The 8,098-nt window shown below is 46.2% G+C and overlaps 1 protein-coding gene across 2 annotated transcripts in view; it reads left to right on the top strand.

Annotated features, from left to right (window-relative positions):
- The first annotated feature begins 2,301 nt into the window (after positions 1-2,301).
- nfasca (neurofascin homolog (chicken) a) overlaps positions 2,302-8,098 on the top strand; it is a 156,401-nt gene continuing 150,604 nt past the window's right edge. For both annotated transcript variants that reach the window (XM_080301467.1, XM_026169156.2), the window contains exon 1: positions 2,302-2,528. The gene's annotated coding sequence lies outside the window, so the exon portion shown is untranslated. The remainder of the gene's footprint in view (positions 2,529-8,098) is intronic.

Below are 8,098 nucleotides of genomic sequence, written 5' to 3' on the forward strand. Positions count from 1 at the left end.
GACGGTAGCTCTCGGGGACCGGGATTGGGCAGCCCTGCTGTAAGGTAATGACCCTACAATAAGATGAGCAAGCACTTTGGCGACAGTGGGAAGGAAAAACTCCCTTTTAACAGGAAGAAACCTCCAGCAGAACCAGGCTCAGGGAGGGGCGGGCCATCTGCTGTGATTGGTTGGGGTGAGAGAAGGAAGACAGGATAAAGACATGCTGTGGAAGAGAGACAGAGGTTAATAACAGATATGATTCAATGCAGAGAGGTCTGTTAACACACAGTGAGTGAAGAAGAAACACCCAGTGCATCATGGGAATCCCCAGCAGCCTACATCTATTGCAGCATAACTAAGGGAGGATTCAGGGTCACCTGGTCCAGCCCTAACTATATGCTTTAGCAAAAAGGAAAGTTTGAAGCCTAATCTTGAAAGTAGAGATAGTGTCTGTCTCCTGAATCCAAACTGGAAGCTGGTTCCACAGAAGAGGGGCCTGAAAACTGAAGGCTCTGCCTCCCATTCTACTTTTAAATACTCTAGGAACAACAAGTAGGCCTGCAGAGCGAGAGCGAAGTGCTCTAATAGGGTGATATGGTACTACAAGGTCATTAAGATAAGATGGGGCCTGATTATTTAAGACCTTGTATGTGAGCAGCAGGATTTTGCTGACTGCAGCCAGAAGGTGGCAGTAATGTGAAGGATGTATGCAAACACAAACACTGCTGTAATAAATGTCGAAACTACTACATTGCAGTATTAAATACTATTAAATATGTGCAATGGGATGTAAAAATATAAACAAGTAAACTGATCACAGCAGAATATGAACTATTGTGTAAAATAAACTGTAAAAAGAGTGAGTCTTTATATTGTTTTAGTGTCCACTGAGGGCTTCAGATTCTGTGTATGACTGTACACAGGACAGTGACGCTGACTTTGAGTCCAGGGTGAGGAGATGCTCTGCATGTACTACAGAACCAGTGGTGCCTGACTGGCTCCACCACGTCTCCATGAGAGCTGGAACTGGTTTATAACTGTGCCCTTGTTTGCAGGTGACGGGTCACGAGTATAGCACAGTATGGTGTTTCCTATAAATCGAGGCACCTTATGTTCCCATCACTCTGAATTTCTTCTAAGAACGTTCCTCATCGTTAGCGTCACACTGTGTGTCAGACTTCACTGGTATATTTCCCTCTTTGTTTGCTGTTGGCATCGGTCCTGGTTTTGGTTGAACACCCAGAATGCACTGCAGTTCTATGCAGAGCCCATAAAACTGTGTATCCACTTACTTTTTTAGCGTCTACAAATACAACACAACGTGTCAGACTTCCTAAAGAGTTGCAGTGCTGAACCGTGAGTCATGTGTAGAGGCTGAAATAAATGAATGTGATGTACGGGGGCTCTGTGGAGGTCAGCTGGTTCAGTGTCATTGGTTTGGTCCTTGTAACAGCTCCCTGACAGCACCATCACGTATTGCATGGATATTAAGATGCTGCGTTTTATGGGCTGGTATTCCTGCAGCTGCGAGGATCAGTGTCCACCTCAAGGTTCAGTGCTTCTCACTTTCTCTGGCACTGAATAAAATGCTCACTGACTCACGAGTTTAGTTCCACAATGATTGACATACAAAAACAAATATTTCCAGGCACTTAGTGGTCTACACCTGTGCTCTCATGTGAGCAATGCTGCCCAGATTACCTGTGTTAATGTTGTCTTAACATGGACTCACTGTTGCGGCACTAAAGCCACGCCCTCACACCTATTCTCAGCTTCAGTGTGAGTCACTCAGTTATGGATGCTGTCACTAGTTAGCTAACATAGACGACAGTGTGTTAGCCACCCGGGCTGCTGCCGCACTGACAGAAGATGAAGGTGTTCAGCTTCACAGTTACATCAGAGAGCCTCACACATCTGCGTCCAGCCCACTAAAGAGCTGCTGATTCTTACAGGTCTACTGTATCCCATTTGACCTTTGACCTCTCCTTCAAGCTCAGCAGATTGATTTGAAGGCCAAAATGACAGCACTGCCATACAGCGTTACTTCAAGCCGTGCTGCTTGCTGCTGCGCTGTGTAGAGATGTATGGGGGTTGTATCTGACGTTTCTTATCATTCTGTATGTCCATTATAGCAAAAGCTTCTAAAATGTAAATGTTTTCCTTTGACTGCCCTACAAACTGTCAAAGTAGAATAAAGCCAGCACATGCACGCGCCTAGTTTTTGCTTGAACCCTGTCACAAAAATCAAACCTCTCTCATCTTTTGCACTTTGAATTCTCCCTCTTTTCTTTGTCCTCCAGCTCCACCACCTGCCCATCAGCTCCATGTGCACACATCTGCACACCCGGATGCTCGCTAGCAGACCCGAGAGAGCGCAGACAAGGAGGGAGGAGGTGCGGAGACCACAACGGAGAGGGAGCGAGCCGGAGGAGAGCCTTGCACTGCATTAACGAGAAAGAGCACAGAGGAGGAGGTGGATAGTTTTCTGATGCCGAGCTGACGGTGCCCGGTGGTGAAGCGGAAAGTGGAGCGGCTGACAATCGCAGGTAAGCGGACCGTTTGTACTTTCCACCGTGATGGAGGCTCTATGATGGGCATAGTCGTGGCTCCCATAGCGCTGACGCATCGGGTGGTGTCCTGGTTCCGGCCGCACTGGATCCCGAGGAGAACCGATGATGTGAAAAATGCTGCAGCCTGAGCCACGTCCCAGGGGCTCGGAGCGCAGTTTACACGTAATTTGCATCGTTTACCGGCCACTCGGTGCGCCAGATACCCCCCCCCCTCCCCCACCGCGCTTCTCTCTGCGCATTTTCTGGATGATGCTGCGGTTTTGTGGGATTTCTGCTGCTCTGCGCAAATTGCAAATAAAGATAGTCTGCGGAGCTGAGCGTCCCAGCCTGGCTGTGTGCATCTGCAGAGGCCTTTGTGTGATGTGGGAGAGGAGGTGTCATTGCAGAGGACGACCGAACGAGGACATTTAAAGGGCTTCAACTTAGGCCCCGGGTCTGCAGCCTGTGCGCACAGCGAGGCAGGTATGGCCGTGAGCGCCGGAACTGCATCACATCGGAAAGCCGATTTAGAGGAGTTTGTGTGGTGTTCGCCAACAGCAGCTATCAAACAGCACTTTGTCATGTTCGTCCACTCAGAAGAAACTTAGCTGTGTGTTATAGAGCATTGGTAAGCCTGTCCCAGCTGTGTGAGGAGTCATCAGCGGTGCTGAGCAGTGTCTGTGTCCTAACAGTGTTAACAGAGCACGCACTGCCTCAGGCTGGCAGCTAACAGTGTGTCAATGATCACGATTGATTATTATGTCTCATATGACGTAACTAGCTGTGGTGGATGCTGATCAGCCCAGTGCTTTGTGTATAAACCTTCTGTATTGAGGTTACAGCACTGAGGACATGCAGCAGCAGGTTCATGTGGACGCTAAAGAACAACAGTGATTGGACAGCTTTGTTCTTCTCTAATGTGTGATCTTTGGAGCCTTGTTCTACGTTTCTGTGACCTGCATACATGCAGCATGTCTTCCTGTTGTGTGCCTGTCATATTCCTGCTGTTCCTATACTGGATAGCGGCTGTGATCTGTGTGTTTTGCAGCCACAGAGTAGCTGTATGGATGTATTGACTTGTAATGAGAGCCTAATGCACCTACCCTGTGTTTGTGTAGTTTCCAGCCCAGTAATAAATGATGTATAAGTCCTCTAATACATTCAAAAGAGTCAGAGTTAATCTGCTTGTAGTTCCTTTTTCCCACTAGAGGGCATCTGAGGCACAGACTGTCCCATGGTCAACGCATAAGCACATAATCAGGTTTCAGGATTAACATTAATGAGCTTTAACAACAGCAAACCTTTGTCTTTATGAAAGCTTCACATTTTAAGGACAAGAACCAAATTCTGCTGAGTTTCCACACCTCATGTAGCCACAGGGGGCCACAGCCAGTGGACCCGGCACGCCCAGGTCACATAGATGAAGAAGGCCACCTGACCGAACACCTCTGTCGAATCAAACATCATAAAGAATAAGATGTACATGAAGGATGAGCCCAGGCGCCTACGGTGTGTTCACTGCTGTCAGGCAAAGATAGAGGAGAGCAGGGAGCATGTGAGCATGCAGGGCAGGAGTGTGCAGCTGACAGTACTGATTGTAATAATTATAGTGTTCAGATCAGTGTGTGTTCACTTACATGTATAGATGTTACATTCTCTGTACTGCTGTCAGCACACACAGAGCTTTCACAGGAAGTGAGGCGCCTGTGCTTGTAGAAGTCATTTCAGAGTTGATGTGAGCTGTCGACACTGAAGTTTGATCTAATAATTGTCTCTGGAGTCGACAGCTTCACACAGCAGAGGAAAGGCTGATAAAATAAGATCAGAGAGATTCAAACGCCATGTCCTCTCAGCTCACAGGCTTTGATCTGACCTCAGGCTGGCCCAGCTTCAGTCCTCATTATTGCCCCAGCACAGAGTTCCCCTCTGTCCACACTGTGGATCGACGTCTACCACAGCATGTCGGGGCGGTCAGCTTCGTTTGGTGCTTTCCTGCTGGGTGGGGTTCTGCACACTCAGGACACAGACGTGTTCCTTTACTGAGTGAATCGATGCGCTGCTATCAGTAGGCTGACGAACTTTCTCACGAACACTACAATCACATACAAGACCCTCTAACCGCCTGAGAGCACACCCTTGGGTTAAAGAGATGCTTCACTGTGGTTTGCCATGTCCAAACACACTCAGCTGCTCTGTCTGTCTAAGAGCTCGGCTGCAGAGTCCCAAACACGCCCACAGCTCACACTTTAACTCTTTAACGTGTTCTTTTCTGAAAACATGTTTGCTTTTGTACTTAGGATGGGGCAACGTCAGGAACAATGCCCATCTGGCCAGCTGCTCAATGTATATTTGATCATTGAAGTTGCTTCCTGACATTGGCCAACGATCCCAGGCCTATAATGGCTCTGACCAGTTCACCCAGCACAGCTTCACACTGTAGTAGCCCTAAAAATGAAATAAAACTAGAAAAAGTTGCATTTCCTGCGAAAATGCCGTGTGAATGCCGTGCAGTGGAATCTGAAGGAGAACTGCCTGCTGAAAACACTCAACTCTTGGCTGAAAACTGTTGTATTCGAAAGGGTACACTAAGCAGCGTTAAGGAAGCAGATTACATGTATTACATTCGGTTGACAAGTTGCCCTGGCAACACACGCAAGCAGGGAAGATGTCCAGCAATTGTCACATGTAGGATTCGAACCTTTTGCCACCGAATCTCACGGCGGCTGCTCATCCCACTGAGCCAAACCAGTTCTGATCTCAAACAAAGATATGATGAGAGAAAAATGTGCACTGTGCAGAAGAAACTCAATTGTGCTAAAAAGAGGTGAAAAAGCTGAAAATTGTGTTAAAAGAGTGAAAACAGTTGAACTGTTTACACTCTGGAAATGTTGCCATAAGCGGGATTCGAACCGGCCCTCATCTCACTGAGCTAAAACACGGCTCAGCCCAGCAAGCAAAACTGGTAATGTGGTCCCTGTCAGCAAAATGGGCCAAAAATGGCATAAAAAGCTTAGTATCTCAAAAAGTATAAAAGTTATGAGCACCAAAAGATATAGTAGGCATCAGCAGAAGGAGCAGAACGGTTTAAAGTTTGAATGGTGAAAATCGGATGAAAACTGAGGGAGGAGTTAACCAGCAAAGGTCGGAGCAGCTAGAATAATAAGGTAGAAGAAAGAATAAAGATTCATTCACACAATAACATGAAACAGAATGACCGGTTTCATTCACTTCAGTTGACTGTGTATACCAACAGCTCACTATAACAGCTGACTTACAGCACTTCATAGGGTGAAGACCCTACAGCAGGGGTGTCCAACCCCAGGCCTGGAGGGCCGGTGTCCTGCAGGTTTTAGATGTGTCCCTGATCCAACACAGCTGATCTAAATGACCTCCTCAACATGTCCTGAAGTTCTCCAGAGGCCTGGTGATGAACTAATCATGTGATTCAGGTGTGCTGACCCAGGGTGAGATCTCAAACCTGCAGGACTGGCTCATAGCTGGTTGGACACCCCTGCCCCACAACATTAAAACTCCATCAGTCACTAATGATGCAGCCGTGATATAACAACACAAAGAGCAGCCTGATAATAATGATTTACAGTAACCCAGTCGAGTAATGAACGGACTCGCTTTTCAGCATAAATATTGCACATGTGCTTAATGTGCACGTTGAAGGAAGTATGCTGGTGTTACTGGAAGACAAGGTCTTAGATGCTCTGTGTTTAATCAGTCGTAAGAACTGAAGTTCTTCTCCTGTTTGTGACACTCTGGTTATCAGCATGACAGCGTTTCATACTCTGAACACAGACAAAGGGGTAATAATATATATGATCCTGTAGGAGAAACCTGGCTGTGGTTACGTGATGCTGCAGTTCATGTGTTTAGTCAGCAGATGGCAGTGATATACAGTAAATGTGTCCTTATGATCGTACAGATACATAGATGTATTATAGAAGCTGTTTCACTGTAACAGATCAGATGTAGTGGCAGGAAACGAACCGATCCTTCTGTGAGCTTTAGTGATAAAAGCCGAGGTAACTCTAGAACATGTAGCAGCAGACTGTGTGGCTGTGGTCTGCTCTGTTGGCTGCACTCCAGTATAAAGGGAGCAGCCAGTGCAGATGGGGCGCAGCCAGGCCAAGTGGATTGTGGGTAAGATGGTGCCCAGTGATTAAGGAAGCCTGCTGGCATCAGTATGATCACCTGGCACGGGGTATCTGTTGTTCAGGTGTAGACATGCTCACCTGGCATTGGATTTAGTATGAATGCTGACTGTAATATTTGAGCTGGCATATAATGCTTTCTGGACTCCAAGCCACTGCCACACATAATGCAGTTATGTCTTGATGCATGCTCAATCATCCAGGTAAGTCAATCCCAAAAGTTCATTCTTTTCATCTGGATGTTTTCAGCAGGAGAAACATTTCTTGACCACTGATCAATGACCATGAGTACCATTCAACAACCGGCTGTGAGGTCAGGAGGAACGCTGGTTTGAGGGCGGAGTCAAGGAGGCCATTCACGTGAAAAGGTAAAGACCATCTCTGAATCGAGGAGGGGCCTAAGGGTACATCTGTCACCATCTTACATGCTGTGATTGCAGCCATTCCCCAACTCTCTGTGAATGGGACTCATGGTTACTGATCAGTGGTTGTTGGTGATCAATAGTTATGAGAATTTGCATAATAATGATGAAGGAACTGACCTCACAGCCCATTGTTCCCTCAGTGGGCTGGTTTCAGTCATTATGCACATGTCCTGTTTGTAAGATTGAAACCTGCTGAGACTGAAGACGTCAGCTGATGATGACGAAATGTTTCTCCCACTGAAAACGTCCAGATGATCAGAACCAGCGTTTGGAGTGTCATGATTCGTGTTTTGAGGAGAAGACAAACGACTGCATGGTCTCAGTAGATGTCAGAATAGTGATTTTTATTATACATATGTACATATGGGGAAGATGAGCATCACAAGCCTTTTAGAGCCGATCTCCCCCGAACAAGCATCTCACAAGGCTTTTATTACAATGATGATGTCAAGTCACATGATAAGTATCAGTCAGTTCTCAGAACTCAGGAAGTTCCCCTCACTCCACAAGTTCTCCTTATAAGGCCTCCAGATGTTTCCACTCAGCCCAGCACTCAGAGAAAACCAGTGTGTGTGGTGTGTATATCTATTCGTGTCTATTGTGAAAGTATATCTATCAGAAAACTGTCCTCAGACGACCCTCCTATTCTTACTAAGTGTGTGTGTACACATGCATGTGTTATATAAGAGCGTGCATGTACTTTAAAGGCCTGTGTACGTGCAGAACTGAACATAGAACTAAGGCAGGGTCCAGCAGGACCCACAGGCTTCTGAGTGGTTACAGAACTGTGAAACAGCTTTAAGCAAATAACATGAATAGTACAGAACAACAATAGACTGATTAAAGTACTGATAATCTGTGTAGATTAATGTTAACATAGATGTGGTTCAAAGATTATTCTGTCAACTGGTTCAACAATGGTAAATGATTAATGATTGATACTTCTGATTATAACTGTGATCATAAGAATACAAAATAA

This window comes from Astatotilapia calliptera, chromosome 5 (assembly GCF_964374335.1).
Source record: "Astatotilapia calliptera chromosome 5, fAstCal68.1, whole genome shotgun sequence".
NCBI lineage: Eukaryota > Metazoa > Chordata > Actinopteri > Cichliformes > Cichlidae > Astatotilapia > Astatotilapia calliptera.